At 37.2% G+C, this 22804-nt stretch overlaps 2 non-coding genes across 2 annotated transcripts; both read right to left on the reverse strand.

The window, feature by feature from the left end:
- Positions 1-13376: 13376 nt before the first annotated feature.
- Positions 13377-13483, reverse strand: LOC128287604 (small nucleolar RNA R71). Its single transcript, XR_008278303.1, has one exon. It is a non-coding gene; the product is annotated as a small nucleolar RNA R71 (small nucleolar RNA).
- Positions 13484-18188: 4705 nt separating this feature from the next.
- LOC128287353 (small nucleolar RNA R71) lies at positions 18189-18295 on the reverse strand. The gene has a single exon (XR_008278053.1). It is a non-coding gene; the product is annotated as a small nucleolar RNA R71 (small nucleolar RNA).
- Positions 18296-22804: the final 4509 nt, after the last annotated feature.

The raw sequence follows: 22804 nt of genomic DNA on the forward strand, positions 1-22804 counted from the left end.
GAAGAAGAAGGAAGGTGAAGGAGAAGAAGAAGAAAAAAAAAGTAATGTATTATTTTAGTAATTTATTATAAAATTATGGTGTTTTGTGAGTTTTAGTATGTAAATTTTTAAAAAAATTGTATAATTATTTTGTTAGTAGTTTATGATTAGGTTATAAATTATTAGTTTTTTGTATTTTGTTATAGTTATTTGTTTTGTTAATAATTTATAGGATTAGGTTATAAATTGTTAGTGTTTAGTAGTTTAGTGTATTAGTGTATTGTGATTTTTTAGTAATATATTTTTAAAAAATAATTTTATAGCTATTTTATTAGTAATTTAAGATTAGGTTATATAAATTGTTAGTGTTTAGTGGTTTAGTATTAGCGTATTGTAATTTTTTAGTAATATATTTTAAAAAATAATTTTATAGCTATTTTATTAGTAATTTAATATTAGGTTATATAAATTGTTAGTGTTTAGTGGTTTAGTATTAGCGTATTGTAATTTTTTAGTAATATATTTTAAAAAATAATTTTATAGCTATTTTATTAATAATTTAAGATTATGTTATATAAATTGTTAGTGTTTAGTGGTTTAGTATTAGCGTATTGTAATTTTTTAGTAATATATTTTAAAAAAATAATTTTATAGCTATTTTATTAGTAATTTAAGATTAGGTTATATAAATTGTTAGTGTTTAGTGGTTTAGTATTAGCGCATTGTAATTTTTTAGTAATATATTTTAAAAAATATTTTTATAGCTATTTTATTAGTAATTTAAGATTAGGTTATATAAATTATTAGTGTTTAGTGGTTTAGTGTATTAGTGTATTGTGATTTTTTTTAGTAATATATTTTAAAAAATATTTTTATAGCTATTTTATTAGTAATTTAAGATTAGGTTATATAAATTATTAGTGTTTAGTGGTTTAGTGTATTAGTGTATTGTGATTTTTTTTAGTAATATATTTTAAAAAATATTTTTATAGCTATTTTATTAGTAATTTAAGATTAGGTTATATATTGTTAGTGTTTAGTGGTTTAGTATGTATTAATGTATTGTGATTTTATTTAGTAATGTATTTAAAAAATAATTTTATAGTTATTTTGTGTTAGTATATGATTATAAATTGTTAGTGTTTATAGTTTAGTGTTTTGTAATTTTTAATGTAATTTTTATATAATGTAATTTTATATTATTATATATTTATTTGATAATTTTATTGATTTATTAAAATGTTGATTAAATTTGTTGTTACATAATTTTATAGGTTATTTGGAAGTTCTTCTAATTAGGTATGTTTCTAGTTTTTTTTAATTGTATGTTTTTTATATTTAGGCAGTTTATTTGTTTTTAATTATATTATTATTGTTATCTAACATAAAAATTGTAGGTAAAAATGAGATATTCTTGTGTTTATTTCTAAAATTTGAAAAATTTATTGTATCTTTTGAAATAAGAAAAACTGAATTTATTTTTTTTAATTGCGATTTGTAACAAAGCGGGTTCTTTGATTGATAATACAAATCACATATCAAGTACCATTAAGGAGATGGTAATAAAATTTTTATTTCATAGTCATGTTATTTGTTGAATTAAATTATATTGTATTAATTATTTCGCTAATATAATAATGTCGAGTCGTACTGCGTATTGAGAGGCCGTGTTAATAGTATAGGGTTTGACCGGATGAACGCCTAATACCATTCTTGGAGTTAGCGGGTTTGGATCATGACATTGATCCGCCTTTTGATCTGCGATATGACTGATTTACGCTTTAGTCGGCGATGGCGCCCAAAGACCCACATTTCATTTGCCATGCGGGAGTGCACCATCACTCTAGAAGATGTTGCAAGATCTGCTCGGGCTCCCCATTGACGGAATGCGGTCACGGGCGTAAGTTCGATTTCGTGCCAAGCAACCCTTTGCTATGAATTACTTGGACGCTCGCCAAGTGAGGGAAAATTTGCCAGTTTGAGGTTGTCATGGCTAAAGGCCAATTTTGAGTATTTGCCGAGTATTGCCAATGAACGGGAGGTGATGCAGGCCGTTCGAGCTTACATTATGCACCTTATAGGGGGTGTACTTATGACGGAATCAAACGGAAGTACTGTTCACTTGATGTACTTACCCCTATTATCTAATTTGCATAACACCCGTTCATACAGTTGGGGGTCCACAGTGTTAGCCATGTTGTATCGAGAACTTTGTCGGACGACAGATCCTTCTGCGGTGGACATAGGCGGATGCCTCATACTGCTGCAGTCGTGGGCACTTTACCGGATGCCATTCTTGGTATCAATTAGTCACCAATCATATATATTTCCACTCGTTAATAGGTGATGAATTTTTATGCATTGTAACAATTAGTTGACTTTTTTTTTCGGATTATGTTGTTCTAACAATTTTTTTCTTAGATGGAGCACAAATCCGGGTATCGGAAGATCATACACGGTTCCGATATACCGCCTGATGATCGAGAATCATTCTGGAGAGGGGGTAAGTTTTTTCAATATCAATTTTATTTTATTATTTTATTTCACTCGACCTACGTTAATACAAAAAATGTGATTAACTGTGCAGTTCTTTTGGATGCCGTATTCTGTTCTAGAAATTATGCCAGTTATTCCCTCGTTTGCCCGCGTCCACTCAAACTTATGGTGCATTAGCACACCCGTTATTAATTTTCAGATAGTGGAGTGGTATCATGGCGATCGAGTATTTCGGCAGTTCGGTTGCATTCAATATATCCCAAGTCCACCAGTACGATTGGGGGATATCCATGGGATGACCAGGAGGGGGAGGCATGGCCTTGATTGGGGAGATGAGCATGAAGAATATGTTACGATGTGGAACAACCGGTTTGAGAGGGTACCTCAGATGGATCGTGGCTTGGATCTTCACCCTCGTTACAATACCTCTGATGAATCTTGTGAGATAGGAAACCATTTTTGTTTGGTGGGCGGTCGATGGTAGTCCCCTCACATACGACACGAATTGGGAAACATCTTCCAGATCCAAATCATGCACCAGAGCCGGAGCCACAGCAGGAGCCAGAGCCGGAACTACACTCTGGAGGTAGTTCTTATCATCCAGATTTACGTGGCGATGACTATTTCTTGGGCTCCTCGGGCCACGGATATCATTCGAGTTTGATATCTTCACCCACTACCACCTCGAGACTCAGTCATCCCGGCTCATATTCATCTCAAGACTCTACTCCTTCCTACCGTATCCACCTATGTACTCAACTCCTCTAGAGCCAGTATCCACCATTGTACTCTACTCCTTCCGCCCATATCCACCTCCATATTGTACTCCTCTCGGCTCAAGTTCATCGATGGCATTTGAGACATATGATTTTTCGTCTATGTTTCACACACCCCCACATACAGATGAAGAGAACGTTGATCGTCATAGTCATCCGCAACGTGAACGTCGGGCTCCACAAAAATATACCCCTAGAACCACACCATCAAACCATCAATTTTAGGGGGTTTTTTTATCATTAATTACAAAGGATAGTTATCATTTCCCCAGTTGAAGAACGTTATTATAATAGTAAATGAAATACATAATAAATCCGAGTTAAGTATGTATGAACACAAATAGTCATGCTTCACCCGGAGTAAGTATGTAAATTGTATATAAACATGTGCTTCGAAAGCGAATTTTGGATTTGCTTGGGTTGAAGTGCATAATTGCAAAAAAAGAGGAGTATTAAAAACAATCAATTTTAAAATGCTTAAAAAATCCATTTAATACTACTCGGTAGGACTTTTTCTTCCAACATGTAATTAACAAAATCTTAATTTCTATCTGATCGTGACGATTGTCCAATATGGTAGTTTCGAAGCGGGCATTTATTCCGATTATGACCTGGTAATCTGCAAACTCCACACAACTTCCCATCAGATTTCTCTCTAATGTCCATTTTGTTACGGATTCTAGATGATTGCGGACGACCTTTTGGGTTCCTACGCAACCCTTTGTCTGGGACAAGCTCGAATGTCGTTGGAGGAACCTCCCAAGTAGATAGGTCAGGAAGTACGGGAAACTCATTCTCCCATACACGCAACGTGCGTTCGAGGGTATACACTTCATCGATAAATTGATCCACATTGAGCGAGACTTTAGCACAAGCTGCTACAACATGTGCACAAGGATAATGAAGTGTCTGGAACCTCCTACAATCGCACCGTCTATTTCGGAGATAAACTCCGTAAGACCTAGGTGGTATACCGGGTCGACGACCGATGGTCTCTGTAACGCGAAACGTTTCATTACGTCGTGAATATACTTCTACATTCATCGACCTCGCCATCTGACGGTTTGCAACCATTGCATCCCTGACATATTCGACAAACACTTGTCCTGCCTCTATCGGTTGACTTGTTGTCGACCCATTCTTGGCATCAAGGTAGCCAACTTTGTAGAATGTAGGTGAGAAGACAGATGAAATCGGAAGATGTCGTGTTTTTAATAACACAGCATTGATGCCCTCCACCAAGTTTGTAGTCATTTGACCGTAACGAAAGCCCTCGTCAAAACTTTGAGCCCATTGCCACGGCTCGATGGTACCCAACCATTGTCGGAAAGATGTGTTCGTTTGACCTTCCATGTCATTCTCAAGTCGAGTCATCCTTTACCGGAAAATGTGTGGCTCAAGCTCGTACGTTGTGTATGTATTAAGAAAATATAAGTTACAGTCTCATCACAAAACATTAGGTTATATATTGAAAGGATAAGTTTATTCTTTACCCATTTTCACAACTTGCCTCTTCCAGTCTGCATTCTTATAATCTCGATGAAAGTTAGACGCAATGTGCCGTATGCAGTAAACAGATCTCCATGGCACACCGGAACGCCTAATGGCAGAAATTAATCCTTTCCCTCTATCGGAGATGATGCAAATACTATCATTACTAACAACATACCTCCGCAAGTTTGTAAGGAAGAATTCCCACGACTCCATATTCTCTTTATCTACGATGGCAAACGCAATCGGGAGCACGTTATTGTTCCCATCCTGAGCAATCGCAAGAAGTAAAATCTGTGTATATTTACCGTATAGCCATGTCCCATCTACTTGCACAAACGGCTTGCAGTGGGGAAATGCACATACACATGGATCAAACGTCCAGAACATCCGTTGGAAAATTCTTTTTCTTGGTTGTAGTTGCTCATCCGGGCCATAATAAGGTCATGTCTGCAACTCAATGGCAGTCCCTGGTACGTACTCCCTTATAGCGGCAATCTATCCCTGCAACTCATTATATGATGCATCAAAATCTCCGTACAATTGCTCCATTGCCATCTGTTTAGCTATCCATGCCTTCCGGTATGACACTCGATACTGGAATCGTGCCTGTATTTCGGCAATCAGTACCGAAACCTTAATGGTCGTCATGTCTTCAACCATTGGCATGATGTACATACAGATAGTTTTGGAATCAAGTTTTCGATGATCTTCTGTCATACGTGATGAAGTGCATGTGTGAGGCCCAACAAATTTTTATATCTCCCACATCTGTGACTTTTGGATAAATGCATTCAGATCCGCCAATTGCGACCTTCCACGACTTCCAACACTCTCCAATATATAATGTCGGTTTAGACATGACGACTTTGTAATCTCTCGATATATTCATACTATACCGTTTAATGGCAAATCGCACTCTTCCTTATTTTGAATCTACGCCCACGAACAACTCCTCAGGATCAGAATATACGGCCATCCGATGAGCAGATTGTATTTTAGGGTACTCTGGGAACTCGGCTACATGCGCCACATCGGGGTCTATCCGAGACATGTGTACCCCAGGATTATTATGTATCATAATCGACGAATCGGTTCCCGACTGAAGACGCATTAACATTTACTTCCTCATTCACGCCTTCATCGTCAATATCATCCGGGACCTCATCCACGTCGGGATCACTTTCACTATCGACTTCATGATCAGAAGGATCACTACTATGGTATACATCATCACCAACCACGCTAGCCTCAGTGCGATATTAAGATCAATGTCGATCCCATGTATAGTTGATTGACTACCAACGTATGATACTGGAACCACCATACACGGTTCTTGAGCTCTATCTTCTTCACCTAATGGAGTGGCATCTTCAGTTTCCTCCACACCAGCTAACTCAGCAAATAACTGAATCGGTGCATTTTGGTTGCTCCAAGTCCCACAATAAAGAGCGACCATTGTCTCCATGTCTTCATTGTCTACAAGTTCCATTTCGGTGAATTTTATGGGATCCGTCGAAACTGGAAACTTGTAGAAAAGTTTCGAGATCCTTCTCCCACAACGTTTATAAATTTTTTCACTAATTTTTTCCTTCATATCATCAAAAGAGATATTTCTATTGAATCTCATTGCTACTTGTTTGCGACATTCAAATATACATCCTACGCTTGTTGTCAAAATTTCTCCATCAAAATAAACGCATACGAAAAATTGATTCTCCATATTCAATACTAGATCATTAAAAAAATTCAAAATTCTCAAAATAGTTTCAAATAGCAAAAAAGTTACATAAAATTTTTAATGCAAAATTTTTTATTCAGAAGCTAACAAAATTATTAATCTAACAAACTTTTAAATAATAAAATTTCTAACAAAATTCTACATCCTATTTAAAAATAAATAAATTAAAATACCTTATCCTTCTTCTTGCTTTCCTTTCTTTCCTTCTTCTCACTCTCTTCTTACTTCTATTTTGCTGCTAAATTTTCTGTATGTTCTTCATCTGATTTTCGGGGGAATATATAGGGAAAAATTAAGCATGTGGGCTCCACTAGTTGTGCCTACCAAGAAGGCACAACTAGTCGTGCCTGTCAGGTAGGCACAACATGTATGTATGCTTCCATATACACGGGTTGTATACTAACCCGAAAAAAAAATATATATATAATAATAATTTTTTAAACGAAAAAAAAATTTAATATTAAAAAAATCGGTTGTGCCTGTCAGATAGGCACGACCTAAAAAAACATACCATTTTCGTAATTAATCTGGCTGACAACCTATTTTGGTGTATAATTTTTTTTTTTATAATATTGAGGTAAAAAACCCCCAAAAAAAGCAGTTTCCCAATAACCCATTCATTATTCCACTTTTTCTTTTTTCCTTTCTACACAAAGACCCCTATCAGACAACTCTCAATCAAGTTCCCTTCGTCTCCTCCGATCCATCTCCGACATTTCTTGCTCAGGGATCCTTCCGATCAAGTATATTATTGAATATACTTTTAACGCATTTCTAGCTAGGTTGTGAGCCATACTGTTTGTGGATCTATTTGTATACTGAAAGAATATGTGTTGAAAAAAATTGTTTTTGCTGCTGAATGTTCCTAATGATACCCCTTATCACCAATTTATCAGTCTTCTCTGAGTTACTTTTTTTTTATCACTATTGTTGAGTTTCCTTTGATGATAATTGATGTAAACCTCATTTGTTTTCCCATTATAATTGCTCGAAGGCACGCAAGTGCTTCTGCTGCAAAAAGAGAAGCCACCTCCCTATGGATCTCTATTTTGAAACTGAGTACCTCTTCCGATACATTCCTGGCCACCACCCCTGAGACTGATTTTACCCGAGAGGCATCAAAAGTGGCGTCAAAATTAACTTTGATAGTGGAAACATCTGGTGGGCACCAACCCTCAACCTTATGGTTCATGGTAAAGTTTCGAATCTCCAACCCCTCTAATTCCTTAATATATTTGTTTATTTATGTAGCAACTTCTTGACCCGTACTATTTTTTCCTTCATGTACTCATTTGTTTTTGGCTGTCCAAATCGTCCACATAGAGTAGCAAAAAACTTGACATTGAGTGTTGGAACTATTTTTGAACACCCAAGTGAGTCACTCCTAATGTGACAGAATTAGATCTGTTAATACCCATTCCAATTTCAAACTAACCCATACTTCTTATGTCACGGGGCATTCCCTGAAGACATGGTCGATGTTTTTAGCTGTTATACCACATCTGGGCAGACTACCACTGAGTGCAATCTCTTGCACCATAGATTAACAAAATGGGGAATAAAATTCCATGAAATTTTCCATATTAGGATTTTTATTTTCGTTGGAATGTTAACATTCCATAATTTTTGTAAAATAAATTAACCTCGGTCTGTAAATAATTAGGAAAGCCCTATAATAGTTTGTAAGCACTTCTCACTGAGAATTCTCCCTAGACCTCCCTCTTCCATACCATGAAGTCCTCATGAGGTTCCTTTGCTAGAGGGATTTACACAATTCTGTTAGCTTATTCTCTAGAGAAGGTAGAAAAAACTAAATCAGACTTCCATTCTTTCTTTCGTTCATTAATAAGTTTTGCAACTTTGCTTGGTTCACTGGCATTTCTAATGGATTCTACCTTGTAACTTTTAGTTCCAGAAAGCTACGCATCATCAGTAATTGAAATAATCAGACTCGTTCCCACTCTCCAACAAATCTCATTCATCAACAATCTTTTAAAAGCCCAAACACTTTCCCAGGTAAACGAAAGTAATCTTCCTAACTCAGCATTAAGAAAATTCATATTTGGAAAATACTTTGCTTTAAGGACTTTCGTTAATAATGAATCTGGATTTTTAATAATGCGTCAACCTTATTTAGTTAATAATACAATATTAAATTTGGATAAACTACGAAAATCAATACACCCATTTTCTTTAAGATTGTAAAGTCGTTCTCATTTGCACCAATGGATCCCCTTTTGCCCTTGTGCTTTTTGCCACCAAAATTTGGCCACAATACTGTTCGATTCCATACATAACGATTTGGAAGTAAAAAAACAAGCCATAGCTTTTGGAAGTAAAAAAACAAGCCATAGCATAGGTAGGTATAGCGTGTAAAACAGCTTTTGTTGTGTGGAAGTGTGTAAAATAGTAAAATTATTGTACTGAAAAATCACACTTAGTTCAATTTTCAAGAAAGAGGTGGATCACAAGGATCACTTAAGTACTAGGTCTTTCCTAGCCACAGTATCCCTCTATCATAATTTAATAGCATAATAAATCACTACAATCATACTCACAAAATATGCAAAATAATATAATAAAGAACACTAAAATTTTAACGAGGTTCAGCAAATTTTGCTTACGTCCTTGGGCACTACCAAATATATTTCACTTTAAAATACAAGTGAAGATTTACAAAGAGAGAGAACAATACCTTAAGTAGAGAATGGCAAATGTGGATTAATAAAATAAGAAATGGTTAAGCCTATTTATAGTTGAGGTTCAGGGATCAACTTGTAAAGTTACTATACATTAGGGACCAAAAATTGTAATTATCTCATGTCAAATTTCTATCCCACTTTTGGTGCCTTAAATCTTAGATTTCTAGTGCCAACATTTTGATACCCATATCTTTGACTCTCCAAAGTATGGATGATTGCCAATAATCTCCACCTTGAAAATTTGATTAAGATAATCTTATCTTCACACAATTTTTTCTCCCTTTGTCAACAGTGCTTGATAGTGCCTTCTTCAACTATTAAACTTGCAGGATATTGATCAAGTTCGAACAATGTTCGAACTTGGTTGTTACCACCTTGGTTATTATATCTGCAAGATTATCTGCAATATTAATCTTCTGAAGATGAATTTTTCCCTAATCAATAATTTCCCGTACAAAATGGAATCGTACGTTGATATGCTTTGTACGTGTGTGATAGACTTGATTCTTTGCTAAATGAATAGCACTTTGACTATCACAATACATATTAATATACTCCTAAATCAATCTTAAGGTTTTAACTATACCTTGTAACCAAATAGCTTCCTTTACAGCCTCTGTTACAACCATGTATTCGACTTTCGTGGTTGACAATGCAATTGTAGACTACAGTGTGAACTTCCAACTTATTGGTTCTCCAGCAAGTGTAAACACATAATTGGTGGTTGATCTTCTTTTGTCCAAATTATCGGTATAGTCAGAATCAATGTACCCAATAACACCTTTACCAAGTGTAGTATCCTACTTGAATAGTAATCCAACATCCATGGTCTTCTGAATATACCGTACAATCTATTTCACAGCTTGCCAATGTCCTTTTCCAGGATTATGCATATACCTGCTCATTATACTAACTGTCTATGAAATGTCGAGTCTTGTACACACCATTACATGTATCAAGCTACCTACTGCATTAGAATATGAAACTTATAACATGTATTCTTGTTTCGTATTTTTCGAAGGAGATAGTTGTGTAGAAAGCTTGAAATGAGAAACCAATGAGGTACTTACAGGTTTTATCTGCTTGTTTATGCCAAATTGATGTAGTACCTTCTTCAAATATTACTTCTGAGACAAGCTAACACTGTCATGAGCTCTATCTCTACATATTTCCATGTCAAGAATCTTCTTAGCTTCACCTAGATCTTGTATCTCAAACTCAAGGTTGAGTTGAGTCTTCAATCTCTCAATTTCAACTTTACTCTTAGATGCTATCAACATATCATCAACATATAAGAGTAAGTATATGAAAATTCCTTCTTGTAGCTTCTGAAAATTCACGCAATGATCAAATTTACTTCTTGTGTACCTTTGCCCTTTCATGAACTGGTCAAATTGCTTGTACCACTGCCTCAGAGATTATTTCAATCCATAAAGCGACTTTGTCAGTTTGCAAACCCAATTTTCTTCATCAGCAACCTTGAATCCATCTGGCTGAGTCATATAGATTTTTTCTTCCAAATCACCCTGTAAAAATGCAGTCTTTACATTGAGCTGAACTAGTTCAAGATCATATTGCGCAACCAAGGCTAGCAAAATCCGAATAGACGAATGCTTCACCATTGAAGAAAACACTTCATTGTAGTCTATTCCTTCTTTTTGAGCGTAACCCTTTGCTACCAATCTAGCCTTGTATCGAATTTTATTTTTACCAAGAAATCATTCCTTCTTTGCATATACCCATTTACATCCAATTGTCTTCTTTCTTTTGGGTAGTGTCACCAACTCCCAAGTCCTATTTTTACGAAGAGACTGCATTTCTTCATTCATAGCTTGCTTCCACCTTACACCATTAGGGTTACTTCTTGTTTCTGTGTAAGTAGAAGGAACATCATCATCTACAATTGGAAGTGCATAGGCCACCATATCATCAAAGCGAGTAGGCATATGAATCTCTCTTCTTGGCCTCCTATATGCAATTGAATCTTCTTGCTGTAGAAGTTCTTGGGTCGAAACTTCATCATTTGTTCCTTCAATATTATTTAGATCATTATTAACCTTCTCAAGCTCCACCTACAGCAAAGTACTACTGGTTTTTTCATCCTTTTGTGAATTGATAAATCGTAATTTATACATATTTTTATCTCATACTAAGCACATTTATGGATGATTTCTCCTTAAATTTGGTGAATTCGATGCTCCTAATCCTTTAATTTCATGTTTTATACTTAGGTGAATATAGAAGAGTAAAAAGAGCGAAAAACGGGCCAAAAACGGAGAAAATAGACCCACATAGGAAATCAACACGGCCTGTACTTCCTTACACGGGTAAGTCACACGGCCATGTTCATTTGGCAGGATCGAAGCATGACTTACACGGGTAGACTACACGCTCGTGCCTATTTAGCAGCCTTGACCACGGTCTGAAGCAATCACAAACGGGCGTGTCCCTGTCGAGCCCAAGTTTAGTCCTATTAAGAAAATGCTACTTTTGAGGGCTTTTAGGCATTTTAAAGCCTATTTAAACACATGATGAGGCAATTAGAAGGGACACAAGGAGTAGGAGGTAAGGAATTACTCAAAGAAAGCCGATTGATCCATCTCAGAAGCCGAATTCATCGTTAAGACCGAAGATTTCCCTTCAATTTTCTTCAGGAGTTTTAGGTTTTCTTTATGTTTTGTTTTCATTATTCTTTTGAGATGTTTTTTTTCATAATTATGAACTAAAACCCCTAAATACCTAAGGGAAATGAAACCTAAGACGAATCTTGTTATTATTATCTGAATTGTATGATAAATATTTGACTTGTTCTTAATTATGTGTTCTTAATTCTTGTTTTAATATTCCAGGATATTGATTCAAGTTAATGTGCTTATTTAAAGGAGCAAAAATCCCTGTCTAAGAGTAAATTTGTCATAATTAAGTGGAGTTGATTGCATGCCTAGAGATAGGGTGACAAGATTGTCGGATTAGGGTGAAACCTAATAAGAAAGTCCATAGATCAAGTTAATGCAACACTAGGGTGTTAATTAGAAAGAGATTTCAATTAATCAACCTAGGGTTAGACGTTATTAGTCTCGAGAGAGATAATAATATAACTTAGGGATTTCTACGGATCAAGTCAAATGAATAAATCGTCTGATTCAGAGTCAAATAACAAGTGAAGTCTAGGTAGGTTTTTCCTTGGGTATTGTCTTCATCAATCGAGTTTTCCCAAAAGCTTTTCCCTAATTTTCTCTCTGTGCACCCTTAGTTTAGTTAATTAGTTTGGATAAACAAATCCCTTAATTTTTAGGCTAGATAATAAAAAGAAAGTAATTACTAATACTCTTGGTTCCTTTGGGTTCGACAATCCGGTCTTGCTAAAGTTATACTACTATTCGATAGGAATACTTGCCTTCATCGTGATAATAGTTAGTTTCAAGAACGATTAATTATAAATTTTTAAAACCTATCGTGAATATCACATATTAAGTTTTTGGTGCCATTGTCGTGGAACTAAGATATTAGGAACACTCGATTTTTATTACTTTAGCCATTTTACTTTTATTGTAATTTAAATTTTTATTTTCTTTTTTAATTTCTCGTTTATTTTCTTCTGATAGGTTTTTTTAGTTTATGACTAGAAGAAACCCGTCAGAACAATTAATTTACGACAGTGAGATCGATCATACAGTTCACAAAAATCGAAAAGAAATAAGGCGAAGCTTAAGATACACAGAGGAAGGGCAAGAGGATGATATTCACACCACAACTAAGGAGATGGCTGAAATCCAGGAAAATTCGCTACCTCATGTAATTGCTGCTAATCAGAATCCTGCTTCGTGGACTATGTATGATTATGTTAAACCTTCTTTAACAGGAACTGAATCAAGCATAATTAGGCCTGCTGTCGCTGCAAATACTTTTGAACTGAAATCTAACACAATTCAAATGATACAATAATTTGTTCAGTTTGATGGTTTGCAGGATGAGGATCCTAACGCTCACTTGGCAAATTTTCTGGAACTTTGTGACACTTTTAAAATTAATGACATTTCTGAATATGCCTTACGCTTTCGGTTGTTTTCCTTTTCATTGAGGAACAAAGCTAAACAGTGGTTGAACTCGTTACCACGAGGGTCAATCACTACTTGGGAACAAATGATCGAAAAGTTTTTATTAAAATATTTTACGTCGATTAAAACGACTAAATTACGTAATGATATCTCTTCTTTTGTTCAGATAGATTTAGAAACACTCTACGATGCATGGGAGAGATACAAGGATCTGTTGAGAAGATGCTCTCACCATGGGTTACCACTCTGGCTACAAGTTTAAATGTTTCACAATGGCCTGAATCCTTCAACTAGACAGATGATTGACGCAGTTGCTAGTGGAACTATCAATAATAAGACACCTGAGGATGCTTATGAATTTATAGAAGAGATGTCACTGAATAATTATCAGTGGCAAGTCATAAGGATAAAGTCGAAGAAAACAACCGGCGTTTTTAACGTCGATTCAGTCATAGTGCTCTCTACTCAGGTAGAACTATTACATAAGAAAATTGACGGGTTATTTGGTTCTTCACAGGTTCATCCAGTAATGTAGTGCGAAGCAAGTGGAGGTGAATCAAGAAGTTCAGAATACCCACTTTATGGCCACAACATGGACCATTCTGGGATCATCGAACTCTGTTATAACAACTTGGAGGTGGAAGGTCGAACAGAGTTTGAGTATGAGCTCGAGGTATGCTAGCTCGACTATCTTGAAGAATAGCTCTCATGGGTCAGTTGTCAGAAGGACTCGAACTGCGTCAGCCAGTTGTATTTGTTTAAGTACGGTCCAATCAATCCAACGGCCCACGCCTAAAGGTCAGGCCCGTAGTATTTGAAAAAGTTCCTCTTGCTGTCCTTGTGAAAATTGGATGAATGGGTGTTGATCTCAATAGTAGGACCTAAGGATGATGCTGCTCTTTTCCTCTTCTTCGAGACGGGTACAACAGTTTTCATGTCGCTTGGATTTGACATAGTATCTACAATGAAAACATGGAGTTATAAGAATAATCCACACGAATAGAAAAATATGCAAGTTTGTTAAAACTAAATACCAATATTTCATGGGAGTTTTCTGACTAAACGGAAAATCTAATGAAAAAAAACCAAGTCTTAATAGATATATCAAATCATTATTATGAATATAAATACGAGAATGACACTAAAAGAAATAACTAGTGGATGCATGCATGTGAGAATGATAATGAATGAAGGTTTCATAAAAATGACAAAGAACTATCATTAGAACTATGAAGATAACTTAAAACAGTCAAATAAAACAAGAATAGATCATAAATTTGGAAAAAGGAATGAAGATAATAAAGAGAAAAAGAGTGAACAAACGCAATAACTTGGTGAAGGGAGGAGCTTTGGTCGTCGAGGAGAGCTGTCGGCCGGCCACGGGCGTGGGAGTGAGGGCATGTGAAGAGGTTACAGCGGCTAGGTTAGTTTTTGGGGAAAGGGATGATGAATAGTGAGGGGTTTATATAGATATTGGGGCACACGGCCGTAGGGCATGCCCGTGTGCCCTTATTTTAGCCTGTGTGTTTCGTGATTTTTAAATTTGGGCGTGTTTGAAATTTGACCCATGCTCGTGTTCTTTGGGTGTGTTGATGCACACGGCCGTGTTTTGCTTCGTTCGCTTCTCCCATGCCCGTGTATGTCTACGCCCGTGTTGTTTTGTCAGTCTCGATCACGGATAGTGAGCACGGGCGTGTTGCACGACCGTGTTTTTTTCTCAGTTTCAACTACGGGCTCGAGACACGGGCGTGTCACACACCCATGTTTTTTTGAAAGATTTACCCATGGCCATGTCACACGGCCATGACAACTTATCGATTTCCGTGTTAGGAAAAAATTTTACCTTATTTTCATACGGTCGTATCGCACGGCCGTATTGCCTTCTGTGGTATATGTACGGCCTAAGGCACGCCCGTATGCCTGGCCGTGTGGTTCTGGAAAAGCTGTGTTCAATGACTCAGTTAGTGAATTAAATGTTAAAAACTAAAATTTAAAGAATTTAGTGCTCGGTTTGCCTCCCGAGAAGCACTTATTTATAGTCTAAGCTCGACTTACCTGTCTATTGCGTGGCCATGGTGGTTAGAAGAGTTTACACTCCTCATTCCTGCTATCCATCTTATCAAAATAAGGTTTTAGACGAGTATTATTTACCTTAAAAGTGCCAAATTTGGGATGTATTACCTCGACTGTACCGTTTGAGAAAATGCTAAGCACCGTAAGAGGGGTTGCTCCATTAGGTTCAAAAGTGACAATACGAGGGTCTGTTGTATCTAATAGTACTTTGTCTCCAACCTTAAGTTGATTTGGTGAGATATTGAGTTTGTCATGGCGTGGTTTTGGTTTATCATGTGTCCTTGGTTTATGTGTTCGCTATTCATCTAGTTCCTCGATTTGCAGCCTTCGTTCTTCATAGATGGGTCCTTTGGTGTTGCTTGAACATGGCTCATGTGTGTTTCTCGAACGTGTTTCCTGCACAGAGGGTTTCACCATATGATCAGTACTAGTAGTATGATTTATACAATCACCCTCGATTTTTGAGGTGTTACTCAAATTACGAGCTTGAGGAGTGATTGTTTCATCACCCACACGAAGTGTGAGTTCACCTATACCAACATCAATTATCATTCTAGCAGTTCCTAAAAAGGGTCTCCCTAAAATTAAAGGTACGTTACTATCCTTCTCTATGTCTAGAATAACGAAATCAACTGGGAATATAAATTTGTCAATTTTAACGAGTACATCTTCAATGATACCCTTAGGAAATCTGATAGTTTTATCGACCAACTAAATACTCATCCTAGTTTGTTTAGGTTTCCCAAGACCTAGTTGTTTAAACATTTTATAAAGCATGACATTGATACTAGCCTTTAAATCAGCCAAAACATTATTAACATTGATAAACCGTAAATTATACATATTTTTACCCCATGTTTAATGCATTTTATGGATGATTTTCCATTAGAATTGGTGAATTTGATGCTTCTAATGCTTTAATTTCACGTTTTACACTTAGGAGAGCATAGGAGAGCGAAAGGAACGAGAAACGAGCCAAAAACGGAGAAAATAGGCCAAAGTACGAAATCAACACAGCCTGGACCTCCTCACACGGGCAGATCACACGGCTGTGTCAATTTGGCAAGCTCGAGCACGGCCTGAAGTCATCGAACACGGGCGTGTTACACGGGCGTGCCCCTACCGAGCGCAAGTTGAGTCCAATTCGGAAAATGCTAATTTAGAGGGCTTTTAGGCATTCCAAATCCTATAAATACGCCCTAGAGGAGGAAGAAAAACATACACGGATAATAAGGAGTAAGGAATTACTCCAAGGAAGCCAATTGATCCATCACAGAAGTCGGATTTATTATCAAGACTGAAGAACTCTCCTCAATTTCCCTTCAGGAGTTTTGGGTTTTCTTTATGTTTTGTATTCTTTATTCTTCTGAGATGTTTTCTTATTTAGTTATGAACTAAAACCCCTAAATACCTAAGGGGAATGAAACTAAGACGAATCTTGTTATTATTTTCTGAATTGTATGATAAATATTTAATTTGTTTTTAATTATGTGTTCTTAATTCTTGTTCTGATATCCCAGGATACTGATTCAAGACAAGCTCTTATTCAGAGGAGGAATAGACCCTGTCTAAGAGTACATTTGTCATAATTAAACAGAGTTGATTGCTCGCCTAGACATAGGGTGACAAGATTTTACCGGATTAGGGTGAAACCTAATAAGGGGATCCATAGATCGAGTTAATGCAACCCTAGAGTGTTAATTAGAGAAAAGTCTTGGTTATTCAATCTAGGGATTAGACGTTATTAGTCTTGAATAAGGATAATAACATGACTTAGGGATCTCTACGGAACAAGTTAAATGAATAAATCGTCTGGTTCGGAGCCAGAATAACAAGTAAAGTCTAGATAGATTTTTCTTTAGGTATTGTCTTAAGTCAATTGATTTTCCCCAAAAGTAATTCCCTAATTCTTTTCTTTGTGACTTCTTAGTTTAGATAATTAGTTAATTAAAACAAAACCTCTTTATTCTTAGGCTAGATAATAAAAAGACAGTCATTACTAGTACTTTTAGTTCCTTTGGGTTCGACAATCCGGTTTTGCTAAAACTATACTACTGTTCGATAGGTATACTTGCCTATATCGCGATAATAGTTAGTTCAAGAATGAGTAATTATAAATATTTAAAACCTATCACGAAATCACGCGATCAAGTTTTCAGTGCCGTTGCTGTGGAGCTAAAATATTAGGAACGCTCAATTTTTATTGCTTTAGCCATTTATTTTTCTTGCAATTTAATTTAATTTTATTATTATTATTTATTAACTTACTTTTTCTTTCTTATGGCAGGTTTTTATAGTTTATGGCTAGAAGAAACCCATCAGGACCATTACTTTTCGATGAAGAAATCGATCGTGCAGTTCGCAGAAACCAAAGAGAAATAAGGCGAAGCTTACGATACACAGAGAACGAGCAAGAAGACGATACTCAACCCCCAATCGAAGAGATGGCTGAAAACCAAGCTAATCAGCTACCTTCTGCAATTGCGGCTAATCAAAATCCTGCTCCACGCACTATGTATGATTATGCTAAACTTTCTTTAACAGGAACTGAATCTAGCATAGTTAGACCTGTTGTAGTTGCAAATACTTTTGAATTAAAACCTAATACTATTCAAATGATACAACAATTTGTTCAGTTTGATGGTTTGCAGGATGAAGATCCTAACGCTCACTTAGCAAACTTTTTGAAATTTTGCGATACATTTAAAATCAATGGCGTTTCTGATGATGCCATTTGTCTTCGGTTATTACCTTTTTCATTAAGGAACAAAGCTAAACAGTGGTTGAACTCGTTACCACGAGGGTCAATTACTACTTAGGAACAAATGACCAAAAATTTCTTACTAAAATATTTTTCGCCGCTAAAACGGCTAAATTACGGAATGATATCTCTTCTTTTGTGTAGATGGATTTAGAAACCTTCTACGATGCATGGGAGAGATACAAGGACTTACTGAGAAGGTGCTCTCACCATTGGTTACCGCTTTGGCTCCAAGTTCAAACATTCCACAATGGTCTTAATCTTTTGACTCGGTAAATGGTTGACGCAGCTGCTGGCGGAACCATCAATAATAAAACACCTGAAAATACCTATAAGTTTATTGAGGAGATGTCACTGAATAACTATCAGTGGCAAGTCATGAGAACAAAGCCAACGAAAACAGCCAATGTTTATAACGTCGATTCGATCACTATACTGTCAAATCAGGTAGAACTCTTAAAAAAAAAGATTGATGGATTTATTAGCTCTTCACAGGTTCACCTAGTAATGTAATGCGAAGCAAATAGCGGTGGAACAAACCATTTGGAATACCAACCTTATTGCCATAACATGGATAATGAGCAACTAAACTACATGGGTAATAATCCTCGACCTCAAAAAAATCCATTTAGTAACAATTAGAATGCAAGTTGGAGGAACCATCCCAATTTTTCGTGGGGAGGCTAAGGAAATCAGAGACCATAATATCCTCCGAGTTTTCAGCAACCACCCTACCAACAGGAAAAGATGCCGAACCTTAAAGAGATGCTCTTAAAGTTTATATCGGTGTTAGGAACTCATTTCTAGAACACCGAAACAACACTTAAGAATCAACAAGCGACGATCTAAGGGCTCGAAACTCAGATAGGCCAACTTTGCAAACTAATCTACGAAAGACCACAAGGTAGTTTGCCAAGTAATACTGAACCCAACCCAAAGGAACAGCTCAACGCGATTAATGTTCAAGATGAAGAAGGATTTCTGGGGCCTGAACCAGAACTGCGGCAAGAAACTATGGTAAGTAAAGGTCAAGGTGAGGTAGATCAAAATAAAAACAAAATGGTGAATGTCGAATATAAACCTCGTGTGCCATACCCCAACGCGACAAGGAAAGACTGCTCAGATGAACAATTTGGTAAATTCCTTAAACTCTTAAAAAATTACATATAAACTTACCGTTTATTGAAGCCCTATCACAGATGCCACACGCAATGAAATTTTTAAAGGAACTTTTAGCAAATAAACGGAAGTTGGATGAGGCGTCGTACGTGGAGCTAAACGCAGTTTGCTCAGCTATTCTCCAAAATAGACTACTGAACAAACTAAAAGATCCAGGGAGTTTTACAATTCCTTGCTTAATTGGTAGTTTAGATGTTAATAATGCATTAGCTGATTTAGGGGCTAGTATTAACGTCATGCCCTACAAAATGTTTAAGCAATTAGGTCTCGGAAAACCCAAACAGACTAAGATGAGCATTCAATTAGCAGATAAAACTATAAGATTTCCTAGGGGTATTATTGAAGATGTGCTAGTCAAAATCAATAAATTTATATTTCTCATTGACTTCATTGTTTTAGACATAGAGGAGGATAGCAATACTCCTTTAACACTAGGAAGGTCCTTTTTAGCAACAACAATTATTGATGTTGGCACAGGTGAGCTCACGCTTCGTGTAGGAGACGAAACACTTACCCTTCAAGCTCGCAATTCTGACAACACATCGGAAATTGAAGGTGATCGTCTAAACCATTCTATTAAAACTGACCACATGATACAACCCACTTTGCAGGAGATAAGTCTGAAGGAAGTACATGAGCCACTCTCAAACAATAATAGAGGTTCTATTCATGAAGAAGGAAGGCTGCAAATAGAGGAGCTAGATAAATGGCGAACATATAAACTGAGAACACATGATAAACCGAAACTACGCCAGAATGAGCTTGATACCTCTCCAAATCAACTTAAAATTGGAGATAGTCTTATTAGATGCTGCAGATCCCCACATTGTCACTACTACACTGAATGAAAAAATCCTTCTTACAGTACTCAACATTTTTCTATTCGGTATGGTAGAGGTGATTCATCCCAATTTCGGCACTTTTAAGGTAAACAACACCCGTTTAAAACCTTATTTTAAGATTGATAGTAGGAATGAGGAGTATAGACTCCTCGAACCACCATGATTATTCAACGGAGAGGTAAGTCGAGCTTAGACTATAAATAAGCGCTTCTCGGGAGGAACCCGAGTACTAACTGGATTAACTTCTTTTAAAATTTAGTCTTCAACACCTAACTTACTAACGGAGCTCTTGAATACAGGTTTTCCACAGAGACACGGCCAAGCACACAGGCGTGCTTATGGCCACGTGAAAACAGGGAAAAAAAATTCCCCAAACACGGGCTGCGATAAAATATCACAGCCGTGCAACATGGCCATGGTCGAGCCTGCCAAAACAACACTGGCGTGCGACATGCCCGTGTAGAAGACCCGTGGTTGAAACTGAGAAACTAGCACGGGCGTGCGACACGTCCGTGTCTAACACCCGTGGTTGAACCTGTTAGATTGACACGGGCGTGGGGATTTCCCACATGGGCATGGGAGAAACGAACAACGCCAGACACGGCCGTGCGACATGGGCGTGTACTAAATGTCAGACGTGCCTCAATTCGAAATTCGCGAATCACACGGGCTGAAATTGGGGAACACGGGCGTGTGCCCTAGCCTTGTGGCCCAAAATCTATAAATATCTTGCACTATTCACTTCCTTCCCCATACAAAAACCCTAACCCTAGCTGCTGCAACTCCACACGGCTTCCCTGCCACGCCCGTGCGCCGCTTCTTACTCCATTTTTGACGCTCAATCTCTCTCCCCTAGCGTTTGTTTACTCCTTTCACTTCTATTTTACTTATTTCTAATGCTTAGTATCAACATAATCTTCATATCTTTTAAACTATTCTTCATTTTTGCTCATTATTCTATCATTTAATTTGCATTCTTAGGTCAGTTAAGACATTACTATGCTTCTTCTCATGCTATTACCCTGCCAATGTCTATCATTTAATTTGCATTCCTAGGTTAGTTATCATACATTCTGTGTTAAATTGAGATTAGGAAAACCTCATACCCATTACATTTCTATTCTTATTCTCATCGTTATTTTGGTTGAGTTTGCTTCATATTAGTAGTCTTGGCTAAAATAGTTAGTTCAAATTCATGACTTCTTACTTCTTCGAATTCGTTTACCTCTTATTATTATTCTTTATATTACAGGCTTTTAATTTCATTTTCACAAGGAAAGAAGGCCGCTGTCCCTGCTTCGAAGAAGAGGAAGAGAACGTCATCTTTCGCGGGTCCAACCATAAAAATTCGTCACCCTCTCCTTCAGTTTCCCCAAGGGCCCTAAGAAGAACTTTTCCAAATACTTCGGGCTTGACCTTTAAACGCGGGCCGTTGCATCGACTGGGCTGCCGTAGAACAAGTTTAGATGGCTGATGTGATTCGGGGCCTCTTAACCACCGACCCTTAGGACCTGTTCTTTGGGATCATCGAACCAACATACCTCGAGCTCGCGATGGAACTATGCTCAACATTCCATCTTCAGACAGTAATAACGAACTAAGATGATCCTGATACAGTCCAGTTTTTCCTAAACGAGTTAGTCCTCCAGTTAAGCGTCCCAGAGTTCGGTGCTGCACTGGGCTTATATACAGAGAAGTTTAAAGAAGAGAATGACTTATATGCTCTCAGCCGTCACATCCATCGTTCTCCTTTACGATGTTGGGACGCACTAGTACCAGGTAGGGCCACCTATAATTCCAGCCACTCCAAGGCATCGGTTTTCCCTCCCCCACTGAGGTACCTATGCGCCATTTTGGCTCACATAATTACAGGGAGGCGAGAGAGCACTGGCGTCGTCAACACTCACTATTCCTATTTTTTATGGTGCATGTCGCACGGGCACGTCATTGACCTTTCCTATTTCATCCCCTTTGCGATTCAGCACCAGACGGAGCAGCATCGGAAGGGGGTCATCTCCATTGGCCCCTACGTGACTCAGCTGGCGCGACACTTCGGACTCCTCAACACCGCACCCAAGAATCATCCCCCACTCTTATCGGCCAGATGTCTCCACAAGGCATCTCGAGCATGCTTAGCATGAGGATAATCGAGAGGCGCTAAGGAACCTACCCTCCCCAGTATCGTCTCGCTCAATCTACCGAGGAGGAGGCCTATGAGGACATTCCTGATTATGTCCCCCCACAGCACGAGGACCCACCGACTCAGCCACCACCACCCTTTCATCCAGTTCATGCGGCGGCTTTATACGCTAACATCTCTGAGCGCCTCACTCGATTCGAGCAACAATGTTTTCAACGATTTGACAACATTGATGCTACTCTACAGCAGATTTGTCAGCACCTCCACATCTCATCACCAGTCCCACCTCGCTAACCATCCAGCGATGAAGATGTTTAAAAACATTTATTTATTATTTTATGTTTTTAATTTTTATTAGAACTACTTTTTATTTTTATTAGATTTTAGAAATTTTATTTTTAATTATTAATTTTGGTTATTTCTTTTTGAGTAATTATTCTCCCTAATATCCCCTAAAAAGTTCCTGATTTTATCACAGTTATATAGATTTTTTAAGCTCATCATCACATAGGAACTAAAACTCCACCGGGAAAGGTTCTCCACGACTGCCATGTCCTGCTCGTCCA

Source organism: Gossypium arboreum, chromosome 13, assembly GCF_025698485.1.
Source record: "Gossypium arboreum isolate Shixiya-1 chromosome 13, ASM2569848v2, whole genome shotgun sequence".
NCBI classification, from domain to species: Eukaryota; Viridiplantae; Streptophyta; class Magnoliopsida; order Malvales; family Malvaceae; genus Gossypium; species Gossypium arboreum.